The sequence below is a fragment of the Tenrec ecaudatus genome, unplaced genomic scaffold (assembly GCF_050624435.1).
Source record: "Tenrec ecaudatus isolate mTenEca1 unplaced genomic scaffold, mTenEca1.hap1 Scaffold_85, whole genome shotgun sequence".
NCBI classification, from domain to species: Eukaryota; Metazoa; Chordata; class Mammalia; order Afrosoricida; family Tenrecidae; genus Tenrec; species Tenrec ecaudatus.
This window is the reverse complement of record NW_027459694.1, coordinates 563,877-578,755: the sequence shown is the minus strand read 5'-3', so window position 1 is coordinate 578,755 and position 14,879 is coordinate 563,877. Positions and strand designations below refer to the sequence as shown.

The following is a 14,879-nucleotide window of genomic DNA, read 5'->3' as shown; positions in this document are numbered from 1 at the left end:
TGGCTTACAGTGGTGGGCAGTTGGCAGAGTTAATTTAGCCACTGCTCTCTGTAAGTGCCTGTATCAGTACCCTTTCATCTCTAACTGCTTCCAAATTTTCCTTTGCTATCAAGTTAATTTCAACTCATCATGATGCTAGGGGGCAGAATGGACTTACCCCTTTGGGTTTCCAAGAATTTAAATCTTTATGGGAATAGATAGCCTCTACTTTATTCCTCAGGGAAATGGGGTGGTTCAAACTGTTGACCTTGAAGTTAACATCTTATTGCATTACCCACCACACCACCAGAGCTCCTTCCAGTGCCCTTAGCCTTGGGCAAAGTCTCCTCTCTATAGCTCCATACAGCCTTTATAATTATTGGGTTTAGGTGGGGGGAAGGGCCCCTCTCTTGCTATTAATCCCCATGAAGTACTATGCATGGAGTCATATTCTTCCTCATGTGTCCCTGGCTCAGGCACAGTGGGATCTCCTATTGACAGCCTAGGAGTTGGAGTGGGGGCGGCCCCAAGAGGAAAAGTCTCAGGCAAATGGGAGAGCCAAGGAAAATGGAGTCTGGAGTCAAATTGTTGAGAGACTTAAACTCATCTTGAATGTCCCTTGGGATTTATTTCTAGAGCCTCGAATTCAGTGTGGATGAGAAGGTGAACCTTCTGGATCTGGCCTGGGCTATCGACAACAAGCTCCTGATGGTCACTGGTGTCATTCATCAAGCGGCCCTGGCCTCCTACCACCAGGAGCTGAGCTACCTCCAGTAAGAGGCTGGGAGAGGTTGTTTCAAGGCTAGGGGTGTGGTTTGTTCTCAGGGGTCCGGGACTGGCAAGGGTCTGGGCTGCTGCCTTGCCTGCCCCCACCACCCTCTATAGGCAACTTGTGATGGGACAAGGAAAAGGGTCTCTGGTGTAGGGAGAGACGCTTTGCCTCTTCCTAATAGGGCCTAATGAGCAAGGGGCCGCCTACGGTTATTCTTGCCACAGGTCTTGCATACTTGGTGAGAGGCTTAGAAAGCCAGATCTCAAAATCCTAACCTAATCCCCTTAATAATATCCCAAGCAGCTGAATCCAACTTAAAACTTATGTGACTGACATTTTTCTTGCTATTATGGAGGTGCAAATGTTCTCCAGACCAGCCCACGGGGCCCCCAGGCTTAAGCCAATTGACTGAAAGCGCACAAAAAAAAAATTGCTTCTTAGACCTTTTCACTGAGCACAACGTGGCAGTTGGCACCGTGTTCCATTACAACAGAGCTCTGCTTTCACTCAACGGGTTATTCATGTTGTTCTGCTAAATAGATTCACAGGGACAAAAGTTGATAGTATTTTATAGAAAGATAACTTTTCCAACAGTTTTGTTGGCATATAAGTCATGTATCATACAATTCAGTGGTTTAGACATATTTTAAAAGAATTGTGTAGGCGTCACCACAATGAGTTTTAGAATATTTTCTTCATTCTGGTACCCGTTATTATTAACTCCCCATAGCCCCCAGTCTCCCCTGCCACAACCGGAAGGAGCTATTAATCTAATTGCTGTTTCTATAGATCACCTATCCCGGATTTCATATACAGAAAATCCTACAAAACAAAATAAACACCAAAAAACCTCAATTCAAAAGCAAGTCGACAATAATATAAACCAAAACGAATAAAGTCATTTAATGTCAGGATACACCATTAGAGAACCATTCTTCAAAGACTCAAAGACAAGGCTAGCCCGCACTCAACACCATCATGTTGGCTGTTTTTTGTCGTTTATGCAGACCCAGAGTTTGAGGGCCCTGCAACGGTATGTGCTTCTGTGGGAAGCTGACAGAGTAGTAGCTACATTTGACAGTGTCTCCTTCCTGTGGGCAGGGGGCAAATGAAGCAAATGGTGCAGGAGCGAGACAAGGCAAGACAGGACCTGGAGAAGGCTGAGAAGAGGAACCTGGAGTTTGTGACAGAGATGGATGACTGCCACTCTGCCATGGAACAGCTCACGGAACGCAGGATCAAGTAGGTGCCACCGAGACAGCTTCTGGGTCAGAGCCTGGCACAGTAGCCCTCTAGAATCACAGCAGCTGTCCCCAATCTGGTCCCTACACCCTGGCCAGAGGGTGGGTGAAGGACAAATAGCTGCTACCCAAGTGGCAGTGCTATAGTTCTGGTTCATTGAAGGCCTTACTTGAGCCAGTAGAAACCAGAAAATGTGACTTTTTGTTTTGTACCATCAGTCAGGGGCCTCCAGAGTAACACGGTCAGTACGATAGATGGGTGTTCATATGGGTGGAAACATGGAGGGATACACGTGATTCATTTATTTTAGAAAACTGCCTCCTGGTTGTGAGGCTTGGCAATTCTAAAATCCATCGGTCAGATGGCAGGTTGGAGACTGTCTGCAGGATGGCTACGGTCTTAAAACATCCTTCTCCTTCCAGAAACCTTAACGTCTGCTCGGAAAACCTTCAACTTATTGCATAACCCCCCCCCCCCCCCCCACACACACACACACACACACACATCATGGATCATGACCTGTTTTACTGAGGACTGACAGGCTTAAATGCTAATCATATGTAATGCCCTCATAGCAATACTAAGCCAATATGTTAATAAGCAGTGGAGCCCCATGGCCTACCCAACGGCACACATGAAATTAGCTATCACAAGACTCCTTGAAAGATGAGGGTACAATAGAAGCATCAACTGAACTCTGGGTGGGGCTGGTGCAGTATGCACTGGCTTCTCATTCTATATGCCTATGGGCTGCAGACATTCGTCTCTACCCTACCTCTACTCTCTTTGCTCAGTCCGTTGGACCTGCCCTCAGCTCAAGGAAGACCTTTAACTATTGTTTGTGCTTGTGATGGGTGTTATGTAAGATATTTTTTGCAAACAGCTTCAGGAGTTCAGCAGGTAGCACTCAACACAGCGAAGGTACCCCAACACCTCAGTCTTACCTCTCATCATCCTTCATACTGAACAGTCTTAGGGGGAACTCTGTATGGTATGTTTGGTGATGGCTTCAAGGCCAGAGAAAAGGATGTAAGAAAACCTAGCCACATATATATCCACACTGCATCAGGGAGAAGGTTTTTTTCACCCCTATTGAGAGAAAAGTCTTGGCCAGAGGTGGCTAAACTCAGCTAGTGATTCACCTTCCTGAATCTTTTGTTTACTGAAGGTGCTCTGCTGGAAACAGCTGAGGCTACATGAAATGATCTTCTACATTTCTCTTTCTCTCATACTGGCTCATGCCAGAAGTCAGAACACTGGCTGCCTGCTCCCTGGTCTGTCTTCCTTCACTGGTGGGCAAGATGTCTGTGGGGCATGCCCTTTTAGAATCCTGCTTCCTTGCCCCTAGCCCCTTGCCCTTTGGGTAAGCTGAGTCCTTTGGTCTCCTCATCTCTAACCTGAGAATGGTAATGAGCCCTGTCTAGCATGGAGGGATGACCAACACAATATGTCGAGCTTCCTAATTCTGATGACTGTGCATAGGCCCAATCATGTGCCTCAGGAAACAGAGAGAGTGAGAGAGACGTCATAAATGATGCAGAGTCCTGGCGTGGTGAAAAGGTTGGCCCCTTGGCACCTTGCCTCTGTGTGGGGTCATGTTCTCCTGGAAGGACCAGCAGTGAATGTGGTGTCCAGTGTCTGGTCCCTGCCTTCAGAACACTCATACTTTCTATCAAACAGGCGGCTATAAAGCCTAAAACTGTCAGTAGATATACAATCTTCCAGAAGGCCAGGCCATGTGTGACACTGGGGAGGTAGTTTAAGGAGGTGTCCCAAAAGGTACCCTCAGTCTCTCCTTTGTGGGTATTGTAGACACCTGGAGCAGGGATACTGTGGACAATTGGCCCTGCTTCGCTCAGAGTTGGAGATGGAACAAGAGCTGCTCTGGCAGCAGACCAGCATGCAGAGGGCTAGGCTGGAGGAGGACCTTGAAGCCCTGCACAGGGAGGAAGCCTGCTTGCAAGAGAGGCTATCATTGGTGCTAAAGGTATGAGGGTGCTATACAAAGAAAATGCATGTGCACAAAGCTGGGAGTACATAAAGCTTGATTTTCTCCTCACAACTGTGTTCCCTGACAATTGCCCCAGCCAGCTCTAGGGTAGTATAGCTACTTCGTGGCTATTGCCTGCAGCTCTGAGCTGGTAGATAGGGGCCAGGGAAGGTCTGCAACAGCATCTGGCACGCCTGCATCCCCAGAGACCAGGAACATATTGTGGCTTTAGCAAAAAAAAAAAAAAGCCAGGACCTGAAGCTCACCTAGCAGGAGCCCCACTGTATTTCCAGGAGCTGAGAGGTTCATGGGTGTGTGCCACCCAGTCCTTACCACAGCCGGCACTTGATCCCCAGGGATTACTTCTCAGGAGAGACAGGAAGGCCCTGAATCCCTGTCTTAGTTGTGAGGCCTCTGGGGAGAGGATGGCATAGCAGGTGAGAGGCAGAAGTAGCTGAGCTGACTGTCTCGGTGGACTTTCTTCCCAGTCCTTTTTGCACTCCAGCCTGCCTGCCTTCTCCGTTTTCATCTTGGCTCCTTTTTTCTCTCCCTTTCTACCTGTCCTCCCTCCCTTGATGTCTGTCTCCCTTACTCCAGCTCCTGGCTTTTCAACCCTGCGGAGCACTCAGCAGAGCCTTACCTCTTAGTTATACACTGTGTCTCAGAAGTAATTCCACATCCTTCTGATTCGTCATTGCAGCTTTCAAGTGTCTGTAAACACTGGACTTTTCCCTGACTGGATATATGGACTGCATTGATGTTATTTCAGATCTCTTATTTAGAAGTACACCCTGAAATCATTTGTCTCTAATCTTCTTTCCTAGCTTATTGCTGTTGAGCTCTTGAAGTGGGAGAAGTAGCGGCAGTGGGAAAGCACTGGGCACTTCAGTGTCTGCATGTCTGGCTTAGGAGCTGGTCTACTAAAGAAATGTTATGGGGGCCACCACGCCCCTCCTCTGGCTACACACAGAAGAGGAGACTCCAACACCAACCCAATGCCAATTGGCACAGGGCAGAAGTTAAAGATGCCTCCCCCCACCATCTTTATGCTATTCTAACGCCAACCATCCCTAACCTTCCCATAACACTCTTCTTAGCTAGATTCGGTCATTTATTTCAGTGACCACATACAATTCACAGACAATATTCACAATTATCGAGTTAATCAGGGAAATGTTAATGATACAGGTCTTTTGTCTACAATACCATGCTGATAACCACCTCTTTCTCTGGTCCCAGGCCTCTCAGTTGCATAGTCCCTTGGCTTCTGCTTTGTTCCATGGGCCAGGAAGCCTACCACTCTGCCTCGTGGTCTCAGTGTTGCTCCTTGCTCTGTCTCATGTGCTCAGTGCCAGGGCTTCTGCTGCCTCCACGACTTACGGCATGGATCTCACATGTGCCCCACTGATGGCTCTTATTTCTTGATGGACACAGGATTCTCTCTCTCTGCTACTGAGATGCCGTGCAAGGGCATCACTGTCCGACCCATCTATGAGTGTTTCACATACCCGATTTGCCTAGTCCCACCCAATTATTTGATGAGTGTTACAAAGATATGGATAGAAGAGCCCTTTGGATCATTTCACTTCACCCCGGGCTACCTTTTGGCTCTTCTAGACATTGCTCCTTTAATACATGAAGAATTGCCTCCTGCCCACTGACATCTAGGATTTGTTTTCACAGTCGTGGTGACCCTGCTAACAGTCACTCGTACTTCAGTCATATCATCAAACCAGCATCTTCTCCTCGCCTCCTTTTACCTGAGCCCATGGTGAAAAGAGGACACTCTTCAATGGGGACTTTCCCTTGACTTGTTCTTTTTCTTTTCTTTTTCATATTGATACTAATACACCCATAAAAACTGGTAAACCAGCTACTTCATTACCACTCCCTATTTTAGATATCCCATTGCTAAATTGTCAATCCCTAACAACCAGTCCTCTGAGGAGACAAGCAAATTTTTGATCAGAAGAATCTTTATTTATGATTTAAACTTTGAGCATCTGTTTCCATAAATATAATCCAATCCAGGGAAAGCCATCAAATTAGAGCAATGTATGCCAGATCATAGTGTCAACATTTATCTTGTCATTCATTTGGGTTCTGGTCAACTCAGCCCTAGAATCCAAGGTAGATCAAATAGGTACCAGTATCAAGCTTGGGAGTTCACACACACCTCCCTGTACTTTAGATTAACTGGCCAATTCATATATTCTCATCAACCCTAACTCCCCATGGCCTAGGTCCTGATCATCAGCTTTATAATTCACAACTCATGAAATCTCCCAATGTCTTCCCCTCTTCACTCACATTTTCAAACTTCAGACCAGCCAGCCCCTCTCTCTCATCTCTAGCTTCTGGGGCCAGATCAGCAGGTGCCAATAGAACATGCCAAAATGCAGGCTGTGTCATCAGTGCGGCAGTTCCACCACTCCCACCCAAGTGGACCCAAGTGTCAGCACAGTGAGCGTACTAGGCTGCCGCCAGCTCCCTTAACTTCAGTCTGTCAGGAGCCATTCTCTGAGAGGAACACACTTCTCCCTGCTAAGATGACTCTAAAGGCAGGCAGCTCAAAATTCAAAAGGCCAAACCGATTTTTCTCCTACTCATTCTTTCAGTTGTTCTGGGTGGATCTGCATGTCTTTGCAAATAAGTGCAAAAGTACTGGTAGCAAAGGTTCTGGGTGAGGCTTCCATCCACACTGGTGAGAGCTTTCACTGCTCTCTCCAAACCAAACCAAACCAAACTCACTGCAGTTAAGTCAATTCTGACTCCCATTCAGCCTATAGGGCAGGGGGTAGAGCTGCCCTTGTGGGTTTCTAAGATTGTAACTCTTTACAGGAATAGAAAGCCACATCTTTCTCCCATGAAGTGTCTTGTGGTTTGAACTGCTGAACTTGCAGTTAGAAGCCCAGTGCGTAACTACTACACCAACAGGCCTCCAATACTCTACTTGGACTTAAAACAAAAACCCATTTCTTCAGGGAAAATTCCTAACTCCCCTTTTAACAAATCCAATAAGAATAGGCTGAATGTGAACATACAAGCTCTCTGTAATCATAAAACTGAGTATTTGTTTCTATCGCACATGATACCTATTTATAACACTAGTCAGGAGAAACCTCTATCCAACAGTCAGCTAAACACATAAACCCAAATACATCATCCTTTTAAAAACACTCAGTTCAATGTTCTTTTCTCCACCCAGATTATCCCATTCGTATGTCTACGGACTTGGGCCTCTGTTAGGGTACATCCAGGAAACCCTGGCCTTCTTATTAACTGTTTTGTTTAACCAGCCTGGTATTTCCTTCAGGCCACTCCAGAGCACTTTCACGCCCTTGACATCTCTTACATTTCTTTCAAGCACTGCCATTGTTTTAGGTAGGTACCATCATGTAGGTTTCGACCTTATGCATCTATGCCAGGTTCTGCAATATCCTCACAGTTTTTCCCGTTGAGCCTCCTGTTGCAGCCATGGTACCAATCGATCGCATCGAGAGCCTTCCTCTTTTTCACTGTCCCTTTGCTTTATCAGACATAATGTCTTCCCCAGGGGCTGGTCTTTCCTGACATGTCCAAAGTGTGCCCATCTTAGACTCTTAAGGTGCACTATAGCTGTATTTCTTCCAAGACAGATCATTTTGTCCTTTCAGCAGTCCATAGTAAGAATAACCAAAGGAATAATCTAAGAATCAAAATTTTCACTTCCCTTACCCTGACCTTTCTTTTGTAAAACCCCATGCTTTCATGAGCCTGGAGCCATTGCAGTTAATTCCACTCTTGACACCAACTGATGAAATGCCGTACGTCTGACCTCCTAGCTACACGAAGGGGGAGATTCCAATGCCACACCAGCCCAAGCTAATTGCCACAAGGCAGAATGCCTTGACCCTCTATCCTTTTTTTACCCTTATCTGATACCAACATCCCTCAGTTGGCGCGCTACCTCTCTGTTGGGTTCAATAATGTATTGCAACGTCTTCAAAAAAACTTACAGGCAATGTTCATGGTTATAGAATTGCTTAAGGAAGCTAACCAGTTACAGAACGTTAAGGAAACAGGTTTTTTGGTCTGCATTGCCTCTTCTCACCCACGATGGTAGGCATCTCTTTCTTAGTGTTGCACCTCTGCCCTCTACCTCATGAGCTTAGCACTGCTCCTTTGCTTTGTCTTCTGTTCTCAGTGCCTTGGCCTCTGATACTTCTGGTGCCTCCACTACTTCAGGCAAGGATCTTACATGTGCTCACTCCTGGTGTTTCCATCTTGATTAACATGGAATGTTTCTGTCTGCAACTGTTATCATTCACTCTTATATACACAGTGCAATGGGAAAACCAACAAATTCCCTCAGTTAGCATTTCACATACCCTATTTGCTTGATATGGCCCCAAAATTTGGTGGGAGTTACAAAGACATGAATAGAAAAGCCATTCCAAGTAATTTCACTTCAACACAGCTGCCCTCACACCCTCCACCACTACAGGAACTCTTTCAAGGAAAAGCAGCTTGCCTCCCTGTAACACCTCTCCCTTATGGAAAGGTGAGAAACTTACCATTGCGTCATTGCTTGCGTTATATAGCTATTAAACCACTGGCCTGAATCTTTTAGGAAAACAGTCGATTGCAGAAGGAGATCTTTGAAGTTGTGGAAAAGTAGTCAGATTCAGAGAAGCTGGTGCTGAAACTGCAGAATGACCTTGAGTTTGTGCTGAAGGACAAGGCAAGTGCTTCTGCTTATTCTGAGTCTTTCAACTAGAATCATGGTCAGTAGTGTGGGCCATGTCTTGAAAATGATACTTGGGTGATAGAACTTTGGTTTTTTTCCTTACAAAAATCCTGTAATGGAGAGAAATCTATATAATATCTTTTTCTTTCCCCTTTTCATGACAAGTCACTGTGACCTAGTGCTACCCCGCGTAGTATGGCCTCTGTACTGATAAAGCCAGGACCCACTAATAGTACTTGGGATTAGCCAGAGAGGCCAAAGGAGCACTTAGAGCGTGGTGTCATCTACCCTAAGGACGTTGCTGGGAAGGGAGAAGTTGCACCAGAGACAAGGCAGAAGTGCATCCCAGCCACCACAGGCTCCGGGTCCTAAGAAAACGCTGTTGGTGGCAAGACCTTTTAAACAAGTTTGAAAGTAGGTAGACTGGATGCTTTTTTCTAGAGCTACTGGAAAGTAGAAGTTAGATTCCCAGAAGGAAAGTGAGGAGGTGGCCCCAGGAACCTGGCCCAAGAGGACCTGCCTTACCATTCTCTGTATTGTTGCTTTCTTTCTGGGTCTGACATCAGCTGGAACCAGATGGCACTGCACTCTTCTCTCAAGAACAGTTCATGGCGATCCTGAAGGAGTATGAATTCAAGTGCAGGGTATGTGCCAGGGAAGTTTGGGGGGCTGGGCCGGGGGGGGTTCCCTCACCATCCTCAGCTCTACTGCACTCACTCTTTTGACTGCTGTGAGCAGTCACATATTAATCTTGTATTGGGTCTTACATGCCAGCATTTTGGTTGTTGGTACCCAAACCTTCACCTTTGCTCATTCCCATCCTCTTCCCCAACCATTTCTACACTGGGGCAGGGTCAAAGCTTATGGGGAACTTAGGGTTTTCTCTAAAAGCATGACCCTCTGGCTGCATCAGCAGGTCTCTAGACCTCTTGTGCAAAAAAGTCCAAAGAACTCTACTTCTTGTCTCATTGTACCTGCTAAGAGGGTGGTGTTCAACCATTAGAATGGACAGAACTGTAGGTGACCAGTGTCTGTGTAGCTCAACCTAGCTGATGGCTATGAGAGTGGCTGAGGTTTGAGCAGGCCATGTTCAGGCCCTCCTTTTGGAGGTTGAAAGAGGAGACCACTGAGAGTATCTTCTTGAAGAGACCGGGCTTCTACGTTTAGCCTTGATTCTGCTGAAAAGCCTCAAATTTGATGACGTCTACTTGCTGCGTGTGGAAGGTCAACTTGATATCTAAAAGTGGCCTCATGTTATAGCCACAAGAATGTCCCAAGAAACCAGGCCCAGTGCTCCAGACTTGACGGCTGCTATTCTTCTACTGTATATCTTTCTTTAAAAACAAAGTTGTTGTGTGGGTGTTTTTTAATCATTTTATTGGGGGCTCTTACAACTCTTGTTACAATCTATACATCAATTGTATCTGACATATCCGTACATATATTCTGTCTTTCTTTTATAGACATTTACTTTCCATGGAGCCCTTGGGATCAGCTCCTCTTTTTTTCTCTCCCTTCTCCTCCCCCAACCCCAACCCTCGTGGCCCCTTGATACATTGTAGATTGTTAATTATTTTCAAATCTTACTCCGACCGCCATCTCCCTTCCCTTCTAGTTTCTGTTGTTCTCCCCCCTGACTGGGGGTACGGGATTATATGCTATTCATTGCTATTGGTGTCTCCTCTCTCCCCACTTCGCCCCCCTTCCCCCTACCCTTTTGTTGTCTCTATTCCCATTCCTGTTCCTGGTTCCATGTGTCGTGAGTTTTATCTCTTGCCTATGCCTATGCGCATGCTCCCGTCTAGTCTAGATTGGGAAGCGGCACTGAGGTCGTGATAGCGGGGAGTGAGAAGCTGTTGAACTCATTGGAGTACAGTCCTTCATAGTACTGTGCAATTACCCTTTTGATTTTATTAGGGTTCATTGTAATGTCCCTTGTTTCATTCCTCATCCTTGCTATTGAAATTTGTTCCTTCCTTTCTTTGGTTAGGTTTTCCATGGTCTTTTGATTCTGTTAATCCTTTCAAAGAACCAGCTTTTAGCTGCATTTCTTTTTTCCATAATTTTCTTGTTTTCCCTTTCATGAATCTCAGCCCTTTTTATTTTTCTTTTGCAATTTGTAGGATTATTCTGCTGACTGCTCTAATTGGTGTAAGTTTTGTGTCAGCACATCAATCATACGTCTCTTTCTTTTTCATGTGCTTACATATTACTATCAGACTTTCTCTGATAGCGGCCTTTGCTGTCTCAAAGGTATTGGTAACTGTATTCTCATTGGTTTCTAGAAATTTTCTAATTTCATATCTTTCTGAGCCAGTAACCACTCCTTTTGCAAAAGAGAGTTATTTTTCTTACAATTTTTTCCCTTGTTTTCTTCATCATCCTTCTGTCGATTTTCAGCCTTATGTTATAGTGGTCGGAGAGAGAAGTCGGTATGGTCTCTTTATGTTTGAATTTACACAGATTCAACTTATGTCCCAGCATGTGGTCTATCTTTGAGTATGTGCCATGGGGGGCTTAAAAAGAATATGAGGGTGTTTTTGCATTTTGGTGGAGCGTTCTGAAAATATCTATCAGGTCAAGTCATTTAATCATAATGTTTAGATCTGTTGCCTCCTTGTTAAGCTTCTTTCCTTGTGATCTTTCTCAGAGAATGGTGTATTAAGGTCACCTACTATAATTGTTAGCCTGTGATTTCTTTTATCATCTTTTGGAGTGTTTGATAAATTTTGTGGACGTCGCGTTGAACATGAATATATTTATTATGTTCACTGGTTCTTCATCTACTGTTCCCTTGAACATTATATAGTGCCCCTACCCCTTATGTCTTGTTATGGCTTGTACCTTGGGAACTATTTTTACAATCTGAGGTTAGGATTGCAACCTTTGCTTTTTTTTGAATGGCCGTTTTCTTGGTATATTTTTCTCCAGCCTTTGATTCTCAGCCTATTTTTGTCTGTAATCATAAGATGTGTATCCTATAGGTAGCAGCCCAAGGGGTTGTGTTTTCTAAGTCAGGCTGCTAAGCTCTGCCTTTTATTGGCTGAGTTCTGTCCATTGTTATTCAGGGTTATTATATCCAGCTGTGGACTCTGTGATGTCATCTTGTACCTTTTGTGTTGAATGTTTTCCTACCTCCCTTTCTTATCAGTGTGTTGTCCATTTGTGTGTGGTTCATTCTGCCTTTCTTTGCCACTGTTATCTTGGGGGCTGTTTACTCTTTGTTTACATCTGGGTGGAGTTGTTTTATGTGGCAGTCTCTTGTTTTTGTTTGGTGAGTGATGTTTTTCTGCCCATACCGGTTTATAAGGATCTTTTGTAGGGCTAGTTTCTTTTATCGTAGTCTTTGAGTTTTTCCTGTCTGGGAAGACTCTAACTTCTCCATCTATCTTGATAATTTGGCTGGATAGAGTATTCTTGGGTTTGTGTTATTTTCTTCAATTTCTCCTCTTCACAGTGTCCGCTGATTGGTCTCAACAGACTCTTGTTTGAGTTCCTTTATAGGTAACTGTTTCTATTTTCCCTAGCTGCTCTTATGAGTCTGTCCTTTTCCTCTAAGTTGGATAGAATAGCTGTTATATGCCTTGGTGATTTCTTCTTGGGAATTCAGTCCAGCTGGTGTTATTTTGGCCTCCTGAATAGTTGCCTAGTTTTCATTTATTAATCTGGAGAAGTTTTCCCCTAAGAATTTCTACACTATTTATTATGCCATTGACTCTTTTGTTGTGCCTTGTTCAGGTAGTTCAATTATTCAGATGTTGTTCTTCATAGCATCAAACATGGCTCTCAGCTTTTCTTCAGTTTCTTTGATTATCTTGGCTAACTGCCTTTCCCATTTGCTGAAGTCTGCCTGTTTATCCTCTAGGCCACTGGTGCAATTCTCTGCCTCATCAAGTCTTTTGGAGAAGTCTGTGAATTCACTACTGGATTTGGTTATCTTGTCCCTGAGGTCTTTTATTTCCCTTTGGTGCGTGGCCTTTATCTCCTCTATCATTTCATCCTTTTTTTATATTGCTTCCCTCATATTCTGTATAACTCCAAGCAGAAATCCTGAAGATTGCTTTCTGTTTGCAGATCAATGTCTGCTTCTACTATACATGTCATTATGTTCAGGACTTCTGGCATTGCCTTTTGTTTCTCCTGTTTTTTCATTGAGGTTTTTGTGGCTGGTTGCTGTTTGTGTTGTGTTGTTTTAGAAGAGCCTGGTGCCATTTTTCAGAAAGTCAACAAGCACTGGTCTCCTACTTTGGAAAACTCATTGGAGTGCGTCATTGAACTGCCTGCAGCTAAATGTACTAGGTCAGGCTACCACTTTTTCCTCCTGTGGTTTTACTCCTTACCTAGCCAACCCGTATCCTGTTATTTAGAGGTTACGTTGGATGGTCCTCTCATGGGACTCTGGTTGGGTGATTGTGGACTGGGGAGGATGACACTGCACTGGATGATCTTACAGGAAGCCATGGTGGTGTGGCCCACAGCGGCTTGGAACACCTCAGGGGAAGTGCGGGGGTGCTTCCTGCAGCGGGATTGCCACATAGTGTTGATGGGTGTGCCCACTTTAGTGTAGAGCACTGCAGATAACAGACGGAATTGTTCTAGTAGCAAGATCTCCCATATAGGTCACACAGATGCTCCCACAGCAGTATGGCACACTGGAGAGGGCTCACACAGAGCTGTCTTAAGTTGTGTAAAGCACGGCAGCAAGTAGGAGGAAGTTCCCTCAGCCATGTGGGACCACAGAGGACGGGGAGGGGCCCAGGGACCCTCCCAGCCACATGGTGCACCGTGGAGGGTGGTTGGGATTTCCATCATCTGCTTACAGGGCTTTGGAGGGTTGATGGGAGTTCTCCTAGATGTTTTAAGGGGAGATTCCCCCATTTGAGGTGTGGCAGAAGACAGGCAAGATTTCCCCAGCTGCTTGTAAGGCTACAGAGGGCAAGTGGGCAGGAGCTGCCCCAGCTGAGTGGAGGATGGATGCAGTTGCTCTAGGCAAAGAGCAGTGACCTGGAGCCCAGCAGTGACATGTGAAAGGAAAGACAAGAAAGAAAAAAGACCAGGTGGTGGGTACCGAGGCCAATTAGACTGTGGAAGAAGGGAGAGAGAAATAACAGCCCCAGTCACCTGACTGTGGGGCTGGAGGGGTTTAAACCCTGCTGAAAGGCAGCAGTAAGCTGTGGTTGTGTTGAAGTTAAGCCTTTGTGCTGGCCAAGAGAGCTCAGATCCAGCCGAGACTGTGGCAGGGGAAAGGCTAAGCCATAGCCAACCTCTACAGTAGTAGCCCAAACCCCACAGCTCTTCAAGACCTAGTGTCTGCTCATCTTTAAGATGCTCTGCCTGTGACCCAGAAGAGTGATATTTCCCTCTCAGTGACTTTCCTCCACTGATTTCTGCAGAGTCCCTCTGGAATGCTACTCCATCACCATCTTGCCACACAGACCTATTCATCTTTTTCTTATTGAAGTGTTTCAATTACGTATATCATTGCCAAAATCTTTTTCCTAATCTGTAGATAACATTTTTACTTTTTTGATGAAGTTTTTGTTTTACTTTTCTTAAGTCCCAGACTTCAATTTTGTCTTCTGTTACGTGTGTATCCTTCATTAATATTTGACATTTTGTGTATCCCCTGCAATAGGACTCTTAAGTTTGTCCATGTTTTCTCATTGATTTTCTGGTATTTATTTTTAGATATTTGATCCATATTATATGTTTTTGTGGGGGTGTGGGGCATTAGTCTTATTTAATTATTCTGCAAGTCGAAATCCAATTTTTCCTGCACCATTTGTTAAAGAGACTCATCTTTATGTGGTTATTGTAAATGGTATTGATTCCTTGTTTTCTTTTCCGGAGTTATCTTTGTTAGTATGCAAGAATCCTGTTGATTATTATATGTCAATTTTGTTTCCTGCCATGTTGCCAAATCTTTTTATATTTTCTAGCAATATTTTTGTTGAGCCTTTGGTGCCTTCTATGTATAGAATCAGATCGTCTGCAAATAGTGACAGTTTTACTTCTTTGCCCATTTGGATTTTTGAAACTTCTTTTTGTGTCCTGATAGCTCTGGCTAACTTCCAGTACAATGTTGAATAAGAGTGTTAATAAGGAGCATTGTTGTGTAATTCCATCTGAAAGAGGAATGAGTGCTTTCAGTTTCTCCCTATTGAGTA

At 44.7% G+C, this 14,879-nt stretch overlaps 1 pseudogene; it reads left to right on the top strand.

Moving 5' to 3' along the window:
* The window catches only part of LOC142436912 (ninein-like protein), an 88,885-nt pseudogene that overhangs the window by 29,780 nt on the left and 44,226 nt on the right, over nucleotides 1-14,879 (top strand).